Raw genomic sequence first — 24623 nt, 5'->3', positions numbered from 1 at the left:
TTGGATGCTTATTTAGTTAAGTAAGCCACAGCTGCAGACATTAAATCAATTGGTGGGTGGAGTCTAAAGCCAAACTCCTTCTGAGTGCTGTGTATTACACCCACACTAGGAGGGCTGCAATGCAATCAGAAGACAATTTAACATTCACCAGCTTGTTCACAGTCTTTATGTCTATCATGGCTCCTTTCTATGTCCTAGGTCACAAATCCCTTTTGGCAGCTGAGCCTGTAGTTTCTTCTGCCATTTTTGATCAAATGTGGGCTGTGGATACATTAGAGGGGGGAATCCGGAATATCATTTTCAGCATCAGATAAGTGAAATCAAAGAAACGCTTATCTGGAGCACGTCCTGCCCCTTAGTGGGCCCAGACCTTTATTTTTCTTGTTTAGGTGGGGAGAGATACTCAGAAAAAATAAATTGAAACCCATTTCTATCCCGCTTACACCCTATTTTGAGGACTTAAGTGGTGCATAGACCATGTACTGACCCTCTGCATAGGGGTGAACTGGGCTCAAAATGTTTCTATATTCAGCAGTATGTGTTTCCTTTTAAGTGCAGTGCACACATGCAGGTATAAAATCTGTAAACTGATGCGTGTCCCAGAACTACTACAAAGCAAAAAACATCTTTATTTTGAAATAGAAATACTGACTTTATTAGATCTGAGTCCATCCCTGTTCCCAGGACATGATATATTCCCCTGCAGAGGATATGTCAGTTATTAAACTGGTATCAAAGGTAGGATGTGGGCCAAATTTTGCTCACTTTGCTCAGGCAAATAGTCAGTTCTGTTAGAATTAAGGCAGTTGTCACTTCAGGGCATTTTTCTTTTATTATCAATGCACATTAGAGCAGGGATGCCACTAGTTACATGGTGTCCATCCTTTACTGCCTCAGTGTACCTTGACCACTGGATGGCAACCCAAGCATGTGAACACAATTTGGTACAAGGGAAGGAGAGTAGGAGAAATATGGCACCGGCTGAGGAATACCACCTGTCCAAAGCATCTTGTGTCTCTGCATGCTTATATATTAGAATTAAATTATGTAAATACCATGATCAAAAAACCTGTGTGATTCTCCATAGTTTTGTATTTGTTGCACGCGCTGAAGAAATGTCATTTTTACAAAACCTCTGTACTACTTTCTGTACAAAATCAGTACCCCGATTGCAAAATGCAGTAGATTGTAATGTACTTGCCCTGTTTAACTTTAAAAGTCAGCAGCTTAAAGTAAAATGCAAAAATTGGATCTGGCATTTCTGATCTGTGGCTCTTCAGGTGCTGGTTTAATTCTTTCCTGGTTGCGCAGAGAAGGATCACTGCCTGGCTGCTGGCCACCATGGAGATGTCCATCACTTTCAAAGTCATGTGTTTTGCCTGTAAAGAAATGTTTCTTCTGTGTGAGTTCTTAATAACCATAGATGGATTAGTATGGCAGTAACATGGATGTTATATTACTGGTTACACATGGGTAGAGGTAAAGGGAGATTATATATTTTTAGACAGTTTAAGAGCGATATATTTTTGCTCTGAATGTAGGATTGTAGGATTCATCAAATCTGATATTCTGCTTCCAGTATTGGCCAATACCTGCAACTTCACAGGAATATGAACTGCCCCATAAGGCACCTGATAAACTGTGTAATGCTGTATGTGAGGGAATAAACCCTTCCTAACCACAGGTGATTGGCTTGTGCCTTAAGGCATAAGATTTGATTATTCTTACCACTCATAACCAAGAAAACAGAAATAAGCCAATTTTCAGGGCCTAGGCAATGCAGAATTGATGGAGGCACCTGATTTGCAGATGACTTCCATGTTTGCTAAATGAATCCTGAACGTACATTGGGTTAGCAGAGACTGAGGAGATGGGACCAATGGATAAAGTTACAGGAGGAGGGTAGGGGGGAATTGGAGTGGGACTCAGAGCTTCCCCTCCTCTCTCTGGCTTGGGCTAGCCACTCTCCCTCCTCCTTGTCTGGTGCGGTGAGAACGTCCTTTCCCGCTTCACTTGCATTGGGGCAAACAACTTCATTGGGGTCTTCAAAATCTTAAAGATAATTGTAGTCATAAGAGTCTCATTTTGACCTTGTGCTCCCCTATCCATTTGTTGCTTCCACCTGTTCTCTGTGTCTTATACTTGGGACACACGACTCCTTAGGGGCAGAGCTTTTTTGTTTTGTTTTGTGTTAGTACATGTGCCTAGTGCAGTGGGGTCCTGAACCATGAGTGGGCCTCATAGAAACAGTAGAAAAGGCACCCCTCTTAGAGAACAATCAGATGGGAGCATTGTCTATGGGTCTAACAGAACAGCAGCAGGGCCTGCACTGACCAGAAGGACCTTGGTTTAATAACTATTCTTAGCTTCTTTCTCCCTAGCCCATCCCTAAAGCCTGGGATGACTGTGAAGGTGGATGTGCTCAGCCCCAAACAATGTGCAGGATGGTTAGCTTAAGCAGCCACTGATGTGAATCCCATTGCTATAATGTATCTGTATAATCTGCATGCAAGCAATGACTATTCACATGAGTAATGTGATCAGTTTGCAGGATCAAGTCTCAAATGCTTTCTAACTCCACTATCTAGTAATGTTCAGTAACACAGAAAGTACCTGTCAAGTCCATAATTCTTTCTTGATTTCTTCCTCTGTAACTGCTTTGTGTTTCTGTGGGACCATCAACATAATTCATTGCTATAGTTGGAGGCTGATCCATGTCTGAATAGGGCTGCATAGCTGAGGGAAGATGGGAAAGGATATTTAATTGAATTAGAATTAAGACTGTGAGAAGAATTGGTTTTCTGTTGTGCAAACTCTACCTTGCTGACATGAACTTTGTATCATTTTGATCCTGGATTCATGAAAGGACTGAATAGATTCATGGCCAGAATCTGATTCCTTTATTGGGTTTCCCATTATCTCATTTTCAGTCACAGTCCTGTTTTTAATCAAGAAATATGTATGCATTTTCCCTTTGCCCTTCACTTCAATCTCTCCTCTTTCAGTCATCTCAAAACTTTTGTCCTTTAGGCAGCTAGAACAACAACAACAATTACATTAAAAGGGGTTTTAACAGAGCAAAAACTATTGGATTCAGAACCTTCTCTCAGAATAGCACGTTGTATCTCAGCAATGGGAAATTAAAACAGGAGGGGAGACCAGGGAGATTCATTACAAAGAACTGAGGGGAGGATGTTGCTCAAAAGCTGGTTTTGTAGTCAGAGCAAGGCTTGGTTTGGTTATGTATTTATACACGAAGACATGAAGTGCCTGATCCTGAGCCCACTGAAGTCAATGAGAGTCTTTCCATTGAGTTTAATCAACTTTGTCTCAGACTCTAATGAGACTTGACTTAAGATCAAATTCTCCCTTTATATGTGGGTTCTTACTGTCCATGATGCCATGGTAAAATATACATTGATTAAGGTGGGATTCACCAGCTAATCAGAGCTATATATGATAAGGAAACAGGTATAGGGTGATATGAAATTGTCCATACCAAGAGTTGGACTAATTCTTCTGCACTCATGTACTTTACCTGAGTATTTCTGATGGCAAACTTCACTTATTACATATGAGAAATTATCATTATGCCTCAAACTTGGATAAACATAGTTGAGTCCTTTATTTTTTAAAAATAGAGAGTAAAGACTGGGGAAAAGGGGTCAATTAAGTGATTCTTCGGAAAACAAAAGCTCTGATTTATATAGATAATATGGAGGTGCAATGTAAAGGTTTTATTAGCATTGGGAAGGCCATATCCCTCATGGGTGGAAAAACCACAGTGGTTTATGCAGCTCATGCTAAATAAATCCCAATAAAACCTTTATGCCACAAGTTATCAGGCTCAATATAGGGGTAAATGAATGAAATTCTATGGTTTATTTTACACAGAAGGTCAGACTAGATGATCTAATGATTATTTGTAGTCTTTAAATCACACCATTATGTATTATGTATTTACATAAGATATAGAAAAATATGTTTGAAATATTTTACTCTAAAATTTAGAGTCGGAGTAATCTTTCTTTGTGCAGGGACAGTAAATTTCACCCAAACCTAATTGCCTCAAAATAATTTGGGCAAATAAAACTATTTACAAGAACTGCTTATTGTAATGACAAATTTGTTAAAACTGAGTAAGTTATGGAAGATAGTGATATCTACACGTAAAAACTACATACATCTAATTCAAAATTTTCCAGCAAAACTATAAAGAAGAAGGAGCATTACTGTAGCTACTCACTGATAGGCAGTGGGGCTAAGGTGAACTTTACTTGGAACCCCATGACTCTCCATCCGAGAAGCTATATTCACTGTGTCTCCGAACAAGCAATAACGAGGCATCTTTTCTCCAACTACTCCAGCCAGGACAGGACCTGTGTGGATCCCAACTCTAATCTTTAAAAGACATAAAGAAACCCAGAATATCACCTATTTAATGTACATTTAAAATGTTAACCAGTCATCTATCTATTAATGTTAATGTTAATGTTAAATCAGGCTACTTATCAAAATGTGGCTGTCTGGGACTCGCGCAAAGTCACAAAGGCACAGCTCTCTTGAGTCCCAGCCCAATGTTTATACCACACAACAACTCTTTCACTCGAACAGCACGTGGAAATATGTATATCTCTGAACTACTGACTCACTTGGATAGGATTTCCAGAAACTGGATTCTTCACTTCTTTGGCTGCTATAATTATTCCCAGGGCAAAGTTGGCAACTCGCTCAGCATGAGTAGATACAGGCACGCGGACACCTCCTACCACCATGTAGGCATCTCCTATTGTCTCCACCTTTAATATTTAGGGAAACACAGATGAGTATTCAAAATACATCTAGTTCTGAAGTTTGTTTTTTTTTCAGAGTTGGGGACTCTCCTTGCCTGCAGCTGCCCCATTTTCCCTCTCAAAGGGTGCTCTTCATCACTGAGAGAGCCCAGTGGAGGGAAACCCCAGATTCCCTGATTTCCATGAGGCTGATGTTGGGCATGATGTGTCCCTTGCCTCTGCAGTGAGAAAATTCTTGCCCCAGCTCTGTCCCATCCACCCACCTTGATCCTGGTTCTATGGAGGGCTCTCTTCAAGGCCTGAGGAAGTGGGGAAATGGTGCTGTGAAGGCGTCTCATCTCACCCTCTCACTCAGGGCAGGGAACCCCCATGCACACCCCCCACCCATGGATCACGGGAGCAGCAGCTAGTCTGATAGATTTACAAAATGCTATTAACAGATGGCTGGCTGAGTCACAGATTGGGTTTAAAAAGGATATTTCCTAGAGAAAAATGTAAACGAAGGACTGTTCTTCAATGATAATTTCTATTAAACTATTCAAATGATAGTTTAGAAAAACTATCCAAACGTTAGGAGTATATTAAATTATAGTGTGACGCATGCTGTGTAGTGGTGGTCTGTCAGAACCTTCTTTACAAAAGGACCCGGTTGTCTTCCTGCAACCTGTAAAAGACAGACAGTGGATTTCTCCATAGTCTCTGTTATGGGCAAAGTAGGTAGTCCTTACTCAGGCATAGATCTCATTGTAGAGAGTGGCAGTTGTGCCTAAGAAAGCATTTGGGGATTTGGCCCTATAAACAGATCATGCAGAGCCCATGCCAGGAATAGAGGAGGGTTGTTTGAACCATAGAAATCCAAAGGTATTAAATTCATTGTATGAAGCCATTATGCTGTGAAATTCTCTAAACAACCATTAAGAGGCTTCACTGTTTCATTCATTGTTATTACATGAGTGATTAGCTTAAATTGGATTTACTGGTAGGTTTTTTCCCTGAGCACCAGTAATAGAGCAAGCACCAAATTCCTAATGAGCTGCCCATTAACATAACAACTTACAACAATATAGTGTGCTAGGCGTGAAAACTATGTAGCTATAGATAGCTCCCATCAAGCTAGTCCACTTAATGATAATGCCAGTTATTATTGTCTATAGCAAATTTTTTTTTAATGACAGCATAAGTCATTAATGCAAATAGATATTCAAATTATATTTTTGCTGAGCCAAGAGATTTTGCTTTAATTGTATTTATTCATAACTTCAGACATTTATTAGCTGGGACTAGGCAGGTGCCTTTTATCAGTTTCAATATTTCATTTAGCTCCTGGGAACCTTGAAACTGTAACCTACTCTTCCCTCCTGCTCCCATGGGTTTAAGAGGGAGTTTTGCCTGAATAAGGAATGAGTAAGGACTTCAAGATTTGGCTCTACTTGCATAAATATTTGCAGTCGAAGGGGGAGGGTTATAAATTTCAGGCCAGATGTTGAGACTTCAGAAGTCTATGGAGCTATGCCGATTATGCCATCCAAGATCTGGCTTTTAAAGCAGACTAGGGAGAAAACATCATGGTCCATTCTGATGAAAGTTTCATCAACAAGATATTAATTGGGTATTGCTGATTATATTACTGCCAGAGAAAGAGTATACTTAAAAAGACACTACAGCCCCCCCACAGCCACAGGGACCTCCCCTCCTTCGAGAGTTGGGAAGGAGGGCATCACCCGAGTTGGTGGGCAGGCCAGTGGAGCTCAGCTAAGTGGGTGGCCCCTGGGAACCTGGGGGAGGGTATATAAACCTTGCCCCTCCAGCCTGAGCCTGATCAGCAGCCCCCACTAGGATTAGTGTACAACTGAATTCTTTGGTCTATTGTGGACATTACACCAGTTGCCTTTTGGGGGCTGGGCAGGAATTCTTCTGTCACCACGAAGCTGGCTTGGGTAGGGTGGGATTTTGTGCCTTCCCCACAGCAGCTCCGGGGCCCAGTGGGTAGGTCAGGTGGTAAGGTTCAAGCTGTCACAACTCAACAGGTGGCAGGTAGCCAGTGCAGGTACTCATTCCATTTGGGCCTGAGAAAGCAGAGTTGGAAGTAGACTTAAGGGAAGGCATCCCCTAAAGAAGCTAGGGAACAGCGCTGAGGCTCCTAATGTCTGATACAGCAACAGATACCCCTTTTTCCCAGCCCCTTTACCCTCAGAAGAGGGGAGTGCAGTGAAGTCCCAGCAACAGGTTAGGCCTGGCTGGAGAGGGGGACTTGATGGCAGCCCTCCATCAGGTGGAACCAATTAAGGAAGGCATCATGACCTGCAGTGTATGAGTTACTGCCAGATAGTTCCCAGATGAGTTAAGAATAAACTTGTAGCCTAATTAAGCCACCGCCCTTGCATTTTGTCTTTCTTTTTGCATACCCAGGACAATGATCTAAGCCAGGTTGGACATAAGGTGAACTATCCGAGCTATCCAAAACGGGCAATCCAACTAGATTTACCACTTTGGACTGGTACCAGAAGCTAACATAACAGATGTCCTGTAACCTTGGGTTTATAGGTAGACCTTTTGGGGGGAAAAAGAGATCAACTTTCCTGACCCCAGTGATGGCAAAATAAGGAGTGAGTAACTACTGGAGTATCAGGGCAAGGACAAGAGAGATTAAAATCTGCCACTCTAAACAGCTCTGTAAGGGGAGTGCTAGATTCTGAGTGAGCCAAATGATGTCAAGGAAGCTAGGCTGGCCTAGTGACACTCATGTTTGAATCTTTTTAGCATTTGTAATTACAGTTTCTGCATGTAGGCTTGTTTTCATTACAAAACTATGAAGAAATCACATACACTTGTTTTAATTAAATATAGCAAATTGAAATAGCAGCAACAGGTATTAACCACGTAAACTTAAATTCCTTTAGTTTCCTGACCTCCTTCAAGGCCACCATAAAATCCAATATTACATGCTTTATTGAAATCTTTTGCAATGCACAAAAATCAGTTTAAGGAAAATAGCTGCAGCCTTTATCAAAAAATAAATACCTTGTAGACATCGTGCACTGTTGTTAGTCTGTCAAATTGTAGATACATTGAATTTAACATGAGGACTATCTGAATAGGCTCACACTGGGCACAAATGTTGGTAAAGGTCACAACATCGCTGAACAATATGGTGCATTCTTTAAACTCTCCTATGAACACAAAGGCCAGTGTTAGTACTTCTTCCATTTATAAATAATTCTCATGTGCTAGACCAATCAGTAGCTATGTCGGCTATGCACACAAGAGACTTGTTGGCTGAAATTGCTTTTCTCACCAAATTTTTAGAAAATAAGACTATTCATTTAAGATCCACATTTGTAAGGGAGGATTTGATTTAATAATGTACCAAATGTAAGAACTGCAGCATGTCTTAGACAATGCAGGAAGCTGTCGACAGATACTTAAACACATGGGCCTGATTCAGCACATCCAGCTCTACACAGGGCAGCATTTGAGCACATGCTTAACTTTAAGCTTGTGCTTAAGGCCCAGTTACTTCAGTGGAATTTAAGCATGTACTTAAGTGGTGTCCCGAATAAGAATTAAAATGCTTTCCTAAATCATGGCAAATGCTGGCTTATACATTTTTAGAGGAATGACTGAACAAATTGGCCGTACCTATACAATTCTATCCCCTCCTTTCTACTCCATCTTTTACCTATATTTTTACAGCCACACTCACATATCCCATCTTCTACGTAGGCCCAAAACAAAGCCCATTTTATTGGCACAACTCAAAGCACCAGCACTTTGCTCACTGAATAAGCAGCCACCAGAAAGAAGGTATCATTTAGGCTACCTAGTTTGCACATCCCTGTAGCCAGCTTTGGATAACAGTACAGCTCTCAAATCTAATATCAATTACATGTATCATATTCATTCACCTGCCTCAACTCGTTTCCCCTCTTTTAGCTGGTTGGCCACATGCTTTGGAAGCATGGCATAGAGCAGCACTTCTGTCTTTTTCTTCTCTTCCTCCAGGTGTTTTGAGAGTATCTGCAGTTCTTCTTTCTTCCTTTCCAGCTGGTTGGAGAGCTCCATCTCAGCCAGCCTTTGCTGGTTGAGAAGAATCAAATCCCTGGTAACATCATGAGGCGCTATATCCGCAATGTGCATCTGTCTCTCTTCCAACTCATGCAAAGTGCGCAGTAAAGGTGAGCAGAGATATAGCATGCACTGCAGAGACTCCATCCAGATCATCTGGCCTGTTTAAAACAATTGGAAAAGAAAGTAAGGACTTTCAACAGCCTAGTTTTAATAGTATGGGATTCTTTAGTCCTTAGGACAGTGACTTCTCTTTAGGTGTATGTCACCTTGGTGACTGTCAGGATTTGTCTACAGTGCAATTAAAAACCCATGACTGGCCCATGCCAGCTGATTCTGGCTCTCATGCCTCAGGCTAAGAGGCTGTTTAATTGCAGTGTAGATGTTCAGGCTCAACCCTGGGCTCTAAGACCTTGCAAGGTGGGAGGGTCCTAGAGCTCTGGCTGCAGCTTGAGCCAGAACGTCTCCACTGCACTTAAACAGCCCCTCAGTCTGAGCCCTGTAAGCACACCTGGCACACCAGCTGCAGGTGTCTAACCACAGTGCAGACATATCCTCAGTTTCCTAGGGTTTCAGTCGGACTACTAAAGAGTGCTGTGCCGGGAAAGAAGGAAGGACTCAGGACTCTGGGAAGCAGTGGCTTTTTGCAGTCTCTGGAAGGAACCTAATCCTGATGCACTCTAACTTCTCTATACTAGAAACCACTCTCCTTCAGTCACTGCTTACTACGTTCCTGTCAAAACACCCATTGACTTCAGTGGTGCCTCAATTTCACCCAGAAAGTCTATGGCAAAGTCAGGCATTCAGATTTTCTGAAACTCAGGCTATTGGCATCTGGCCACCTTTCCTATGAGAATTTGTTTCCCTTTGACAGTGTGTTCCATATTCTATACGTTTTTCTTCATCTGTGGGCACAGGAAAGAATCACTGAGTTTTAAGGGTTACTTGCAAGGGGAAAAAATGAGCTTGTGCTTTTATTCTTCTTTATGATATATATATAGAATTCTTGAAGGATAGGTAGACTTTCTTTCATATTTTGCTTTTTTTCCTGTATTAAAAATTCAGGTCTTATCTATCTTGTTTTTCTTGAGAAATTGTATGGACAACTGAAAAACTAATAGGCTTCTGACATAACAGATAGGATTACCACAGAAAATGAAATGTAAATAACTGGGAGGGGATGTAATTTTTACTCTGACTGTTTAGAACTGCTTATGTTGTTAACATCTATTTTACCCAAACTCCCAATACGCTTCTGAATCCTTCTAAAAGATCTCCAAAAAGCCAGGGAAGACCAGATTTGACATTCACGATACTTCTAAGACAAAACATGAGCAAATAAAAGTTGTCAGGCCTTCTTTTTTTATAGCTTAAAGAAACAAAATGAGGACACAAACACATTTTTTCCTTTTAAATATACACTCTTGCAATTAAATTGACCAATCAGAGCCCCACCAAATGCCATTTCCTCTGAAGGAAAACCAGTCAAGTAAAGTGATTGCTTTGACACAATAATTCAATCTATTCCATATTTTTAAGGAAGGAATAAAGGTAGAAATGAGAATCTCAACGTGTAAATGACTATAAACAAAAGAGAAACTGACTAGTCTCTTGTCATTGTTCAAGCTTGGGAGAAATGCAAACAGTGAGCAAACAACATAAATGGCGATAAATTAATTAAGATTTTAACAGTTCGTACTTGTTGCAATAATCTAAGGTGTGACAGCACAGGTGAAGGTATTTGTAGCCCTGTAATTGTAGAATTTTTACATTGTTTCCTTTTAATCACTACAACAATAAGGGCAGAAATGGAAACACTTCCTGGCAGGGGTTGTGTTTTTGTTACATGCTGCTGAAATGCTCACCTTATGTCCTACTTCCTTTATGTACCAGAATCACAATAACAGAATGCTGTTGTGAGAGCTCTGGCTGTCAGTGCTCCCTGTGCTAGCTGGCTGGCAAAACATTGCCCTACATAAACAGTCGCTATTGCTTTATAAAAGACAAGTTTTCCCAAAGTAAGGGATGCTTTTTTAGGTGTGTGTGTGTGGTGGCGGCAGAGTTGGCGGGTAAGACAAAGAGTCAGGTTTACGCACCATTTTCTTTAAATGAAAAATGTCTGGTTATTCCACACTGAGTCAAATTCTGCTTTCAGTGGCACTGGTATAACTCCACAGTTACTCTGTGTTGCTGAGAGCAGAATCTAGCTCTCTGAGCCTGATTTTGCACACCCCAAACTGCCAATAAAGTGGATGGTTTTGGTTGGGTGCTGGAGATATCCGTTGGGACAAGTGGGAGGGGCCATGGAGTGGCAGTGGAACTACTCTGAAGAGATTGCCTCAGCTTAATGGCTGAAATAGCTTCTGTTGTATTCTCCTACCACATACACAACAAAGGAGAAGGACGAGAGGGTTTGCATAAGGAGCTATCGTCTCGTTTTTCCCCCACTCACTGTCTGGCCTTGCCCCCAATAACTCAGGAAGCCCCTGAAAAGGTCAGTTCCATGCCTTTAGGGTGAGCACTTTTGTGCACCCCCAATACCGAGGCCTTCCACAAATGGAATCTCATTGGTTTTCCTGCCAGAGGATGCTCAATACCTGCAGAGGGAGGGCAAAATTTGTCCATAAGTGTATTAAATTATCACTCATCTCCCCTATACTATACAAACAGCTGACCATTTATTTGTGTAATGCAGGGAGGGAGGCAGAATTAGTTAATTCAACTCTATAGTTCTTCCTGATTTAGTAAGAACCTTTTATGTTCATTGAAAAAATTAAGTACCTCTCAGCTCTAGCATTGGACGTTGTTTCCATGACTCTGGCATCATCTCTCTCCTAGTCCGGAAAACAAATTGACTGTTGATAAACTTCTGAACGCTAGAGATGGTGAATGTCACTTCTGGGTGCACGATACTGAAGTAATGATCCAGGCGAATGCCCATAGTCTGAAGGCCAGGGACAATCTTTTGAATGCTCACCCCAGCTTGCTTTACTCTGAGCTTAAAAACAACATGGGCCACAGGTTACATTTCTTGTCCTCTTGGGCTCAGCTACCAGTCATCTGAACCACCACTTGCATTTACATGATCACTTTTTGTAAATGGACTTCACTTTACACAGAGCCAAACACTCAACCGTCTCACTGCTGAAATACATGGCTCACTTCTCTGCATTGCTTCTGTCTTATAACCACATTATAATCATACAAGTATCCTTGATATATTTTGCTAAGATTCCAAACCTTAATCTTCACTGAAACATCAAATATATACAAGTAAGGGGTCTAATCTTTGTCTTGCTTACACCAGTGTAAGTCCTGTGTAACTCAACCAATCCCAAAAAGTGAGAGGAGAATCTAGTCAATTTTCTATCAGAGATATACTGTAGAATATCAGTGATTAGTCATTATAAAGTACTGAGTAATTTTCAGTTCAATTACATAATGTTCTATAAATCATATTTTTTCTAAGACTCATTAAGCAACTTCCTTGTTTCCCCACAATTCCTTGCTCCCTAGGGTATATAGCAATGTCAAGGTGACTTTGGAGAAAAAAAAATTATAAAATTAAAGAGGATTATATTATGTTTGTTTCAACAATCTGTCAAGCTGTGATCTCTTTTCCTTTCCTCATATGGCCATAATTTTACATTGTGGTAGCTACAGCAGTGGCAATGGATTTAAGCTGTTTTCTGTGATTTTCAAAATCATTTGTATGTTTATAAGTTTTGTAAATGACATTCAACATTTGGGGTGGGTGTTTTTAGAACCTTTTAAAAATATATACCACTAAATAGTTAAGTACAAAAACAAATTAACCAATCAGCCTTTGCCAGCAGCTACCACAAAGGCAGATCTGAGAGATATCACACTATTGCCCTATGCTCAGAATAGAACATAACTGTGGTGGCAAATGTGTCGACAAATACTAACTTTGGTAATGAACACCACTGACCCATGGTTACTTTCTTCAGGCTATATCTTGTATCAGTTTTTAAGGGTTTAAGAGTGTCTTTAAAAAAGATGACAATATATTATCCTAATTTTGGCAGGGCCTGAGATTTTCTCTTCAACAAGCAATTCACTTTCCCTGACTATGTTAATTGCACACTAATTGAGGTCTTGATCCTGCTTCCATTGATGGGGACAGGACTTTATTCTGCACAAAGAATTTGGTTGAGATGCTGCCGATCAGATGCCTGGAAAGGCTTCAAAACCCTGATTTTCATTCACCATTTACCACATTATGAAGTGGTCACATCAATGTTTTGAAACCTCTGTATCTATCCTCTTGCCATGTTGCAGGAATTCATTTTCCACAAGTGGCTAATTTATTTGTTTTACTTACCCCCCCACCCCGTTCCTCTCTCTCTCAGCCAATATTCTCTGCAGAGAATGAGAGCAGGAAGTTGATGAGCCTGCCAAGGCCTGAGAAAAGGGAAATTCACAAATTTTGGAGAGATCCTCAGCACATAAGTGCTGCAGTCACTGTGGGGGGAAAAGCTGTTCATACCTGTCCCCTTGTGGCAGTATGTTTGTGAAAAAGAAATGGCTCAGATTCCTGCCAATGGGAGTGAAAAGAAGCTGGGTTCCTCCTTCTGGAGGGTGGGGTTGTGTGCCAGTTGCCTTGCAATGTGTCTGGGTTTTCCTAGAAGAGGAACTCTCTGCTGCATGCATAATCTCAGTAATCTTCCAGATTCCACAGAAATCATGGGGTGAGTAGGGGATTAGGAGCTGGGGGGAAGGGAAGTGGATGCAAAAGAGAAGCCAGATGGGACTGCAGGGAGGGGGAAGGGGTCACTTGCTGGGTGGTCCAGGAGGTGGGGAAGTTCTAGCCTTGTTGGAGAATCCAGGAAACAAATGTGTGTTTGATGATTGAGAGACTAAGAATGATGCACCTTGTTAGCATTTGTGCAGCCACTTCACATACAGAAATCTCAGTGAACTCACTGGCAACGTGGGAGACTCCAGTTCAATTCCCCCCCGCCTGCTGAGAAGACAAGATTTGATCAGGGATCTGCCACTTTTCAGCTGAGAGCTTGGACCTATGGGATAATCTGATATGGGGTCCCCTCAATCTCTCCTATTGAAGTTGTTCCACTTTAGTTAAATAATCAAACATTAAGTGGGTCAGAGGGGGAGTGAGAATCACTCTGTAGCCTAGTGGTTAGAGCACCAGGTAAGTACCCTAACCACTGGGCCAAAGGTTATAAGGAAGATCCTCCTCCCACCCAACTCTCTGGCCATTTTGTGTGGAGCTAGATGGCCTCTGAACACATCTACTGGATGAGGCCACACACATGAGTTAGATGGAGGAACACCTATCTCATGGATCGCAAATAGAGATAGGCACCTATCTCTGAGAGTGGGATGAAGTTTGGGACACACGCTTCTCACTGCTCAGCATCACAACGCCTAAGTCCCTTTGTGGATCTGAGCCTCTATGGCCTGTGTGTGTGTAAACCTTACTTACCAAGTTCTTGCCTTACCTCTTCATCAAAAACAATATGGAAAGGAAGTCCATTGCAAAATGTTTTTGTATCTATCCAGAGGGTCGTAGGATAAGCAGGATCAAATCCTCTCAGAAGTTTACCTGCAGTAAGATCAATCTGAAGCTTTCAATCATATTGTAGCTCATAAAAATAATCAGCAGGATGATGTGAAATAATAAGGTAAACCAACATAACTAATGTGTGAGTATAGATGTGTGCATGTAGATATGTGCAAGTTCTAGGTGTGGTACACTGTAGATAAATATAAAGCTTGAATTTGAGCTGGATGAAAAAGTTTAGCTTTTTAAACCCAGACATATATGACTCCTTATATGTGTGCAATTATGTAGAAAATAGCTGGGCAACAGGAAGAGCTCTGTGGACATTTCAGAAACTATAGCAATTGCCATGCAATATTCACACCAAAATGTATATAAAAAAGGTGTTCAACATAGTCTGCCAGCTGCTCATGGAAACTCAGAGTGGAAAGGTTTAGGGACACAGTTTGCTGTCCCTTATGTGCAGAAATCTCATCCAGGGAATGGAGATCCAAAGGCGTGTGTGTGAACCATTCCTTGAAATTTTCCTCAAAGCAGCCAATTGTCTGTGGGGAGGTAACAGCTTGCAGCCAGAAAGGTGATGTTTTCATGTTCCATGCTGAGCAGAGAGCATGTACATTAAAATGTCACAAGAGCCTACATGACATATGTGCCCAAGTCTTGCTGCTTTTCATAGCTCTTAGGCATCTAAGTCACTTAAGATATGTCTACACTGCAGTTTAAACACCCATGGCTGGCTTATGTCAGCAGACTCGGGCTTGTGGGGCTCGGGTTGAGGGACTGTCTAATTGCAGTGTAGATGTTGAGGATCGGGTATTTAATTACAGTGTAGGTGTACCGTTAGCCACTTTTGACTATTTTACCCATATAACAATAAATGGTCTCTGAGAATGGGGAAATGCATGATTATTACTGCATGGTTTATAACTAAGTGTTCTCCAGTAACCCATAACAATCAGACTGCTGATTATTTCAAGTGATCTCTTTCCAAATGTCTGCCATTAGGAGCAGAGGAGCAAAAGTAAAAAGTTCTCAGATGACTATGGAGAGAAGGGGGCTAGATTAAGAATTCAAGGCCTAATTTTCAAAAAAAAATGAGCTTCTGCAGCTCCAGCTGAAGTTAGTGGGAGCTCAGCATTTTTGAAAATGAGACCCTTGATAATTCCAACAATTGATGATCTGTTACAAGTTAATACAAGGAGTCAATTTCTTTGATTTTTTTAAAAGTGGAATTCTACTTCAAAAAGTGGTCATAAATAAAAGGCCATTTTTTTACTCCGCAGATCTGCTCACTGTGTGTATTTGTTGATGCTAGATCCAGAAATAAGTTTTCACTCCCATTAGCCCTATCGAATCAAAACAGCTATGGGAAAGTGAACTGGATTCTAAATCTTTGTGGATCACCAACAGAATTCAATCAGCTACTCTTGAGCAAACCTACTGATACCTATTGATGCACAGGTGTCACCTCGGTCATTATCAGACAGCATTATACTTGCAGAGGTGTAAGAGAAGGTATAATTTGGCCCACAGCACCAATTACAGTTGATGATGATTGAAAAGGAAATAACTCAGTTTGAATCAGATCTCAGGCTGTGTTTGCAAGGCTGGCAGCTAGAAAACCTTTTTTATTATTGTATGTTGTTGTTTGTAAACTGAGACTATTTGATCTGGAAATCTCTGAGAATCATTAAACATGAAACTTCACAATGCTTCTTTTTACAGAGGCACTTTTAGCACAGAACCACACTTTAAAGATGAGACACTTAAAAGCCTGAGAAACAAATGGCCTGCTCCACTTGAGTATGTATAGTCAGTAAGCATGCTTCTTTGTCTACAACTTTTTAATGGAATACAATATCCTACCAAAAGGATACAGGGAAAATATGAATGGTGATTAGTTAATGGAAGTGAGTTATGTATGGTATTATTGAATACCAAATTGACAATATTAATAGATGATATCAGGTTCCCTTTGAATGGTCTCCCTCTTACCTCTTCCTAGTGTAACGATTCCTCTGATTGTTTTCCAGTGATTTTTCTTGACAGGACAAACAGAAACAAGGCTTGTTCTGTCTCTAATCTTTTTCGTGGTTTTTTCAGTATCCTGTGGAATAAACCCAATCTGAACATTCAACTCTCTTTTCAGTTCTTAAAATTCTAGCTCTGTGGGCCAAATCCTCATCAGCTGTAAATCAATATAGCTCTACTAACTTCAGAGAAGCTATGTCAATTTACACTAGCTGAGGATCTGACCCAAAGAAATGTACTTTAGATGGAGATATATATCTATATGGTTATAGATATTTAAATATATATAGATATAAAATATGACCAAATTCTCAAAATTCCCTGATCCCAGCCTTTGAACTACCAAATTTGTTTGTCCCAGTTTACATACAGTTGTCTGTACTGAACAAGATTTTGCACACCTAGTCACAGTTGCGTACATAAATGTGCAAATCAGATATTTAGACATTTACCTGTTAGCTAGGTGTAAATTCCATATGGGCAATCCAAATTTAGGAACCCAGAAATACATGTTCCAAAATATGGGTACGCACCTGAGGTCACGCAAGCCCAGAGGCACCTTTTGAAAATTTCGTACCTACTTTTATATTTTTATTTCAGACTAAGTAAATAACTGCAAATAAATCATGTCAAACTTCCTAAGTTAGTTCCCAGAGGCTCAGGGCGTGAAGCTTCTTATTGAAAGATTTGATATCCAATGGGAGCGGAAGATGTTCAGTAAATTGGAGATTGGACCTGCAGGACCAAATCCTGCAGCTTATTCTGTGGCATCAATAGAATCTGACTGCGTGAAGTAACTTGCAGGATAGGAGCCTTAAATGGTAACAGCAGATTCATCTAAAATATGGTATTTACTAATAAAAGATATTTATTTCCCTGACATTTATTTAAAGGAGGAACATCAAAATACCTCTTTATTCAGTTGTTTCTCAATTTGCCTTCCAGAATCAGCAAGGTATTGTGGTGAGGAAGAGAATTTATTTCTTTTTTTGTATGAAAATACAGGTTTTTGAGTGACAAGAAAAACTGTATGTTCTTTTTTCCCAGTTCTTTCTTCCTCTTCTGTTTGATTGACTATTTCCATTGAAATTTCAGTGTTGAAAAAATCCAGGGCTGCTGCACCAATGATTCCTGAGGGAGAAGAAAAGACAAAATTCTGTAGCGAGCTAAAACCTTCCATTGTAACAAATATTTGTGCAATGCTGTGTACCTGCTCAAGCATTTATAGCTCTCTTATGCAGTATTGAGAATTTATATATAAAAAAAATCAGAAGTGTAAGATAACATATTGGTGAATCAATAAGACTAGTTACACTAATGTGTACATGTTGGGCCAAATCATCAGCTGGTGTAAATCAGCCTACCCCACAAACTTTATACAGAGCAAAGGCGGTTTATGCCAGCTGTGACGTACACCTTAGGATATTATGAGTCAGATTTAACTACGAACATAGCAAACAATGTTAGTGCAGAAGATCTGTATAAGCTGAAAAATTCTCTAAGGGCTGAAATGAGTCTTTCAACTGAACCATAAGTAAACAGTGGTTTGTAGCTGCACTACCCTGAGCAGGAATTGTGTTTCAGAGACAGAATCCCTCCAGAGCTCCCATCTGATATGGGGAGTGAAGAAGGGAGTGGGGTAGTTTGCATTGTTTGCTACTTTGGCTATTTATCAGATACTGCACTCTGCTGGCTGAGCCATGGAAGGAGCAGAGGAAGTATCATTCCCATGCACTCACCGCAATCAGCCTACCTCATCCTCACCCATCTGGTCTCAGGATAGTAGTATTGGACTAGAAGGCCCTGGTCTCTCACCCCCTTCCACTTCAGGCTTAGATTCAAGATCCAGACAGGTCCTGTATCGTTGGATTGTGGGGTGGTTTGGGGCTTTACTCCTCTAACGTTGTGCAGGTTAGTTTCAATCTAGCCCATTGTCATTCATGTATGAAATGTTTTCCTTTGTAAAACACTGCAGCTATTGTATAATATGTCTATTTAGACAGTTATAGAGTTTTGCTCTGATTCTTTCTTTTTATTTTTGAATAACATTTTTACAGTATGACCTTGATTATGTAGTCAAAGGGAATTTTTTTCTCTTGAAACAAGATATTGCATCAACGTGCATTATCATTGCTTTCATTTGTACTTAGTAATATGTGGTGGTTAAGTACAGTATTATATAGTGACAATGATCTGAAAAATCACTCTGCATTTCTAGAGACCAGTGAAGTCTCAAATTGCTATGCACTGTGAAATATAAAAAGGCAATGGGTATTCATAAAGGGAGAAGCTTTGATTCCATTTGAGATTAGATGTCCCTGTGAAGGGGATCCATCTAATCATCTAGAGGTTAAGAGTGGGAGTCTCTCTGATCATAGCACAAATATAATTGTGATATATAGTGTTTCTCTCAATGTTCACATGGTTGAATTTCTGAATGAAGATACGGATTCCTGCAAATGCAAATGGAGGGCATAGTGCTGAATTGAGTCCAATGGCAGTTTTGCCTGCATATTCATTGCAGGATGTCTCCATGATGTATTTTTAACATCTTTCCTCAGAGGGGATATGAGATATTGAGAACTGGCACACAGTGGACTCCATAATCCACAATAGCAGTTTCAACTTCTTCCACCATAAAAATCGGTATGTTTTAGAAATGCTGTGACAGGACAGACATTAATTAGCCTGACTTTCAGAATTGCTGAGCACCCACAAACCAACTGAAGTCGATGGAAGTTGCCAATGCTCAACATCTCTGGAAGTTAAACCATAACAGTAAAATATTTACAAATCAATCAAAAATCTGCCAGGCTGTCAATTCTTATCCAGAGAACTTGTGAAAACAAAGAAAAAATAGCTGCAAATATATGAGTCTAGAGATGTAATACGTTACTACCTCAACTGCATTATTACCTGGAACAATATGGCACAGACCTCTTCTATCTGAGTAGTAATGTAAACGCATTGACCCATCTTCATTCTTTTCTACCCGAAAAGAAGGTGCATTCATCTTCTGAAAATAATAATAATGTTAAATATCCTCTGTCATAAGGAACACTAGTGCAATAGCAAGCTCTATAAAAACACATTGTATCTTATCAAAATGAATAGTTATACTTCATGAGGTCAATCTAGTTTCATTTGAGATTTATCAGAAATGAAAGATCTTTATTTTTGAAGGAAAATATACCATTTTTTTGATTCAAAGTACTGAATAACTTTACATCTAATATTAAAGATAACTTTGAATAGCCGATTTCTTTCCCCACTAGCACCTCACAATAATTAATTTCAGTGCACAAAGAGAGACAGTATTTTGTTGACATGTGCGTGTATGTAAATCCTGGCAGGGCACATCCATGTCTGCTCAGTAGTTCTTATTTAAACTTGCCTGATAAGAAAGAGACAGGTAGCTGTGTAATGCATCCAAGTTCTCTATGAACTCATAGAGATTTCCACCCAAAGTTCTCAGCATATGGTCATAGCCTGACCGTTTACAAAATTCAAAGAAATACTCTCCAAACTGCTTCAGAACCGTATCAGGGGGAACATCTGGCAAAATAAAGATACATGAATTAACATGAGAGATGTGAGAGTTTTAGCAATGCTGAGAAATGGACTAACAATAAATACAAAGTGCTTGGTAAAAAGGTAGGGAATTTTAAGAAATGTGTGTGTTCAGAACCAGGGCTGCAGAGGTCAGGGGAGGTGGAGGTACAAAGGTGGCACAGAGCTCTCCTTTGTGCTCTCCCTACCCTGGCGTCTTGTGTGCAGGCCCCATTCCTAGCCCTAACTTATAGCATCCTGAGAGCAGCTCTAGCTCATACTAGTTGTTAGCCCAAGGAGCTGAAACCATAAGTGGGGGAATCAGAATAGTATAGGGGCATCCTGTCTTACCCCCTTTCCCTCGGCCATGACTCCACATGTAACAGAGTAAGGGATGGAGTAGGAGCCCTTATGCCACCAAAATATCCTCCTTTCCCGGAGCTGTTCCATCCAGGGCTGAATAGGTTGGTTGTATGGCCAGAATTTGATGGCAGCACTGTGCAAAGCAACCACGCTGCTCCCAAGAATCCCAACCCACAATTCTAACCTGAGCAGTCTTCTGAAAGGTGTTGATCTCCAACGAGCAGCTAACGCCAGGGCTATGTATTAAGCATCTTTAGTGTATATTATTTTTAAAGAAAAATTGCAAAAAAGAAAAATAGTAGATGAATGTTACAAATGGAAAAAAGTGTACATTCTCTATCTGTCTAAAATAAAAAACAAAAAAGCCATCTGAAATTCTAATATTTTCAATATTAATTCTTAATAATGTTCTCTGATGTGATTCTCCCCTGCTGGTGCCTGGAGATGAAAACTGCTCCTCCCTGAGCCCTGGGGCTGCTGTGATCCTGGGAGATTGTTTTGGGAGAAGGGTAGGCAGTGTTTTTACCATTGCCCTCCCTCCAAGAGGTAGATGGGGAGGTATTCTTCAACTGAGTCCAGGGTCCTGTAAGACCCCCACACTAGTAAAGTGTGTCTGGTCAATTGGTCCCATAGATGTCCTGATTAACACTGCCCATTTTGAGAGCTCCAAACACCAGCCTGCTCCAGGCACTTTTAATCATGAGGCTGGTACAGCTGCAACTGCCTTCTGGATAGGCTTCCCAATCCAAGGACCCTGCTCCACTTGTTGCACTGGCACAAGCAGGTATAACCCAAAATCAGCTTACTCCCTGGTTTATAGAAAGCCCAGTTACACTCCTGTTGAACTCATTTGGAAAACTCCAATTGACTTATATGGGAGCACAAGATCTTCAGAGGCTTGTGGCACAGATATTGTCCATTTTTAATGAAATACAAAACACACCTAACATTTTGCAGGCTTTGTCAATTAGCTGCATTGTGATCTCATCTTTGTAAACTTCAAAAGTCAAAAATGTGTCCTGAACTCCTGCCTGGATTCTGTAAAAAAAATGAGATTTGTGTTGCAATATCATTCTAAACAGAACACATTTAAGATCCAATTGGTATCCCTTAGTCAGACAGTTCTCCCATTGATACCCCCCAACAACCCTTCCCTGAATTAATATTAACTGGATAGATGAGTATCTGTTGAGGAGAAAATCTAAACTTGGGGTTTAAACCTGCAACCTTTGCTCACGTGAGAAGTCACATTGAAATCAGTGATACTTAAGTATGTGCTTAAATGCTTGGCTGAATCAGGGTGTATGCACTCCAAGGCTGATCCTATGATTGATTTATTATTGTGGTAGCACCTATGAACCCCAGCCTCGTATTAGAGCCTCATTGTGTTGGGCACCATACAGATGACAATACTGCTTTTTCTTCTGTTTCATTGGTTTACGAGACACTGTGGCACATGCTATTCTTGGTTCCCTGTAGGCCTGAGCCAAAACCTGTTTAAGTCAATGGGTATCTTTCAGTTGGTTCCAATGGAGTTTGGATCAGACCCGGTGTCCTTTGGTATCTATATTTGCTTTATTTTTGTTTCTTTATATTATGTAAAATTCCATAAAGTTTTTCAAGTAAAACAAAACAAAAAATACCAACCAAAAAAACAAAAAAGAGCAAAACTGATGTTTTCTCTTACATGTAATTACCTTTCCCTGTGGTTCCAAGATGAATTTGACTTCAAGATAAGGGTGGTTTCTAGTCAGCATAATTACTTTTCAATAATGGTACAATGATCCAGTGTGTCTATTGCACAGCCACATCCATCAGACAAAATGTCATCCTTCATTATTTGGTATAATAAATGAAGTACTTAGGACAGATTAATGTCCTAGGATAAAATGTTGTGGTGTAAAAGCCTTGACTGTGACTTTGTTATTTTTAATAATTGCTTACCTATAGTAATACTTCAGCATTCATTCATCAGTGAGAGATTGTTGTTCTGTTGTACTATGTTCCTTTTTATACTTTCTCTTAATGTACTAAATTCCTTAGGAATGAGTTACCTTAATTTTTCCCATGTTTCTTCGCCATATTTTTCAACCATCAAAGACTTCAGACATGTGTTTATAAATCCATACTGCAAAAATAAGTATATGAACATAGAAAAAATAATTATTTACAAAAATGCCCTTAAACATGCAAGCCCATAATATTTTATATTCCACTGTTATTTATTATTTTGTACTTACTTGTACTTACTTGTATTACTTAGTGCCTTTCAACCAAGGATATTAAGTTCTTTACAAAGGTGTGTATTATTTATCTGTACTTTTAAAAGATTTTTATAAGGGCAAAAAAAATTCGTAGACCTGTTTTATAGATAAGTAAACAGAGGTAAAAGCAGGCAAAAATCTGCCCTGATACACTGATGTCAATCCAAATTCACACCCGTGAAGTGAATAGAGTTAGTGCAGATTTAGTGCAGTGTAAGAGAAAGCAAGATTGGCTCTGCTTTACCTCAGTTATTGTGTATTTATTTATCTAGGTACTCGTAAAATGAAGGTGATAGTGATTTTAAAAGGTGAGTAAATAGTAGGTTATATTGATAAATAGTAGCGTAACAACAATAATTACCCAAAGTTGGGGGCAGCTTTTCCAAATTGGGATCTAAGTGACTCACCCAAATTCACATGGGCCTGATCCAACACCCACTAGAGTCAACGTTAAGCCCACCTCTGAGAGGCATGGGTTTTGGTGTAGGCCCATGGTGAGTTGATGTGAGAATGGGGACAGGAATCCACAAGTCTCCTGGCTCCCAATCAGTCCTTTAACCCCACTGCCACCATATAAAATTCGAAATCACTATTTTAATATCAGCATTTCTTGAGAAGAAAAGGAAAGTCCTCATTAAGCATTTCTGCCATATTTTTAAATTTCCACAATGTGGGGCTGACCCTGCATTTCTTCACTATTATCATTAAGAAGCAGGCAAAATTTGTACCTAAATCAAGGGGAATTTTGCTTGCTTCCAGGATACAGGCCCTATCTGTGTACTTGACATTTCATTATTCAGTATTTCATTACTGCTGTGGAGTTCAATGGAAACCTCATTTCTGCATTTGATAAAATGCATGATAATCACCAGAATAATCAAAATATGGCTTGCCATAGAAACACAGGTTAACCCAAATATATACATTTAAAAAGTCTTTAAACATATCAGAGGTAGGTTCACATAAATTCAGAACAAGAAAACCTGTACATCCACAAAAGCAATTCTACTGACTGGACACTAACAGTTATGTACCATATCAGTGCTTACTATGCAGCACCCACTAAATCGATCCAGACATTTGTGTCTTGCCTGGTGAATACCTTTCTAATATTAATAAAGTGCCGGTCACACTTTTAGAGGGACCTGTTCTAAATGTCCCTCTACAACAGATAAATCACACCATAAATGCAAGTTTTTGAACGATGGCCGCACAGCGTTGGACATTAATACAAATTCATAACACTTAATAGCCTTATCTCTCCCCCCCCCGCCCCCCACAAGATCTTGAGCACCAAGTTTCAGTCCCCACAGCCCTCCAAAAGTGGAGGGTACTGATGGGAGAGCTCTATCAGAGCCCTGCTCTTGGAAATATTGCAAGGACGGGTTTGTCTTGCTCTTACTCAAGAACGCTTGTTTATCCTGGAATTATGCGCTTGCTCCCAGGCCCTTAAGGCTCCGCTCTAAACCCGTTGTGGTGAATAGAGTTTTTCCTTTGATTTCGCTTGGATCTGGCCCGTAGGTGGAGAGGGAGGTATTCAGCCACGTCCTCCGGCAGGGCTATTCCCCCGTGATGGGATGTAACCGCTAAGCAGCACGGAGGGTGGGAACAGCCCTCACTCAGCCAGCTCAATCACGGGCTCTTTTTTTAACAGGATGGGTGAGGTGCGGCAGGCCAAATGCCATCTGCTCTTCCAGAAATGCCCGCTACGCTTGCCCGAGGCAAACAGGAGCGAGACAGGCGCGGGGCTAGCGGGGCAGCTCCATGGAGCCGGGGGGTGGAAAGGGACCCAAACGCCACTCACCATCCTGGCAGCGAAGGCTCAGCTCCGACGGGGTCCCGCCGCACCGCTGATCTCATCAGACCCGGGTCCCTAGTTTAAAGAGGCAAAATCCCCCCCTGCTTCGCTCCCCGGGACAGAGCCGGCTGCCCTGCCTCCATGGCGCCCCGAGATCCTCCGCAATCCCCCCCTCCCGGACGCAGAAAGCAAGGCTTTAAACCGTGGCACAT

The 24623-nt window shown here is 40.6% G+C and overlaps 1 pseudogene; it reads right to left on the bottom strand.

The window, feature by feature from the left end:
* Nucleotides 1-732: 732 nt before the first annotated feature.
* On the bottom strand, nucleotides 733-24623 carry LOC137147010 (guanylate cyclase soluble subunit beta-2-like; annotated as a pseudogene).

This window comes from Emydura macquarii, unplaced genomic scaffold (genome assembly GCF_026122565.2).
Source record: "Emydura macquarii macquarii isolate MOO-44397 ecotype Brisbane River unplaced genomic scaffold, CSIRO-AGI_Emac_v2 contig_499, whole genome shotgun sequence".
Taxonomy (NCBI): Eukaryota; Metazoa; Chordata; order Testudines; family Chelidae; genus Emydura; species Emydura macquarii.
This window is presented reverse-complemented; position numbering and strand designations above follow the sequence as displayed.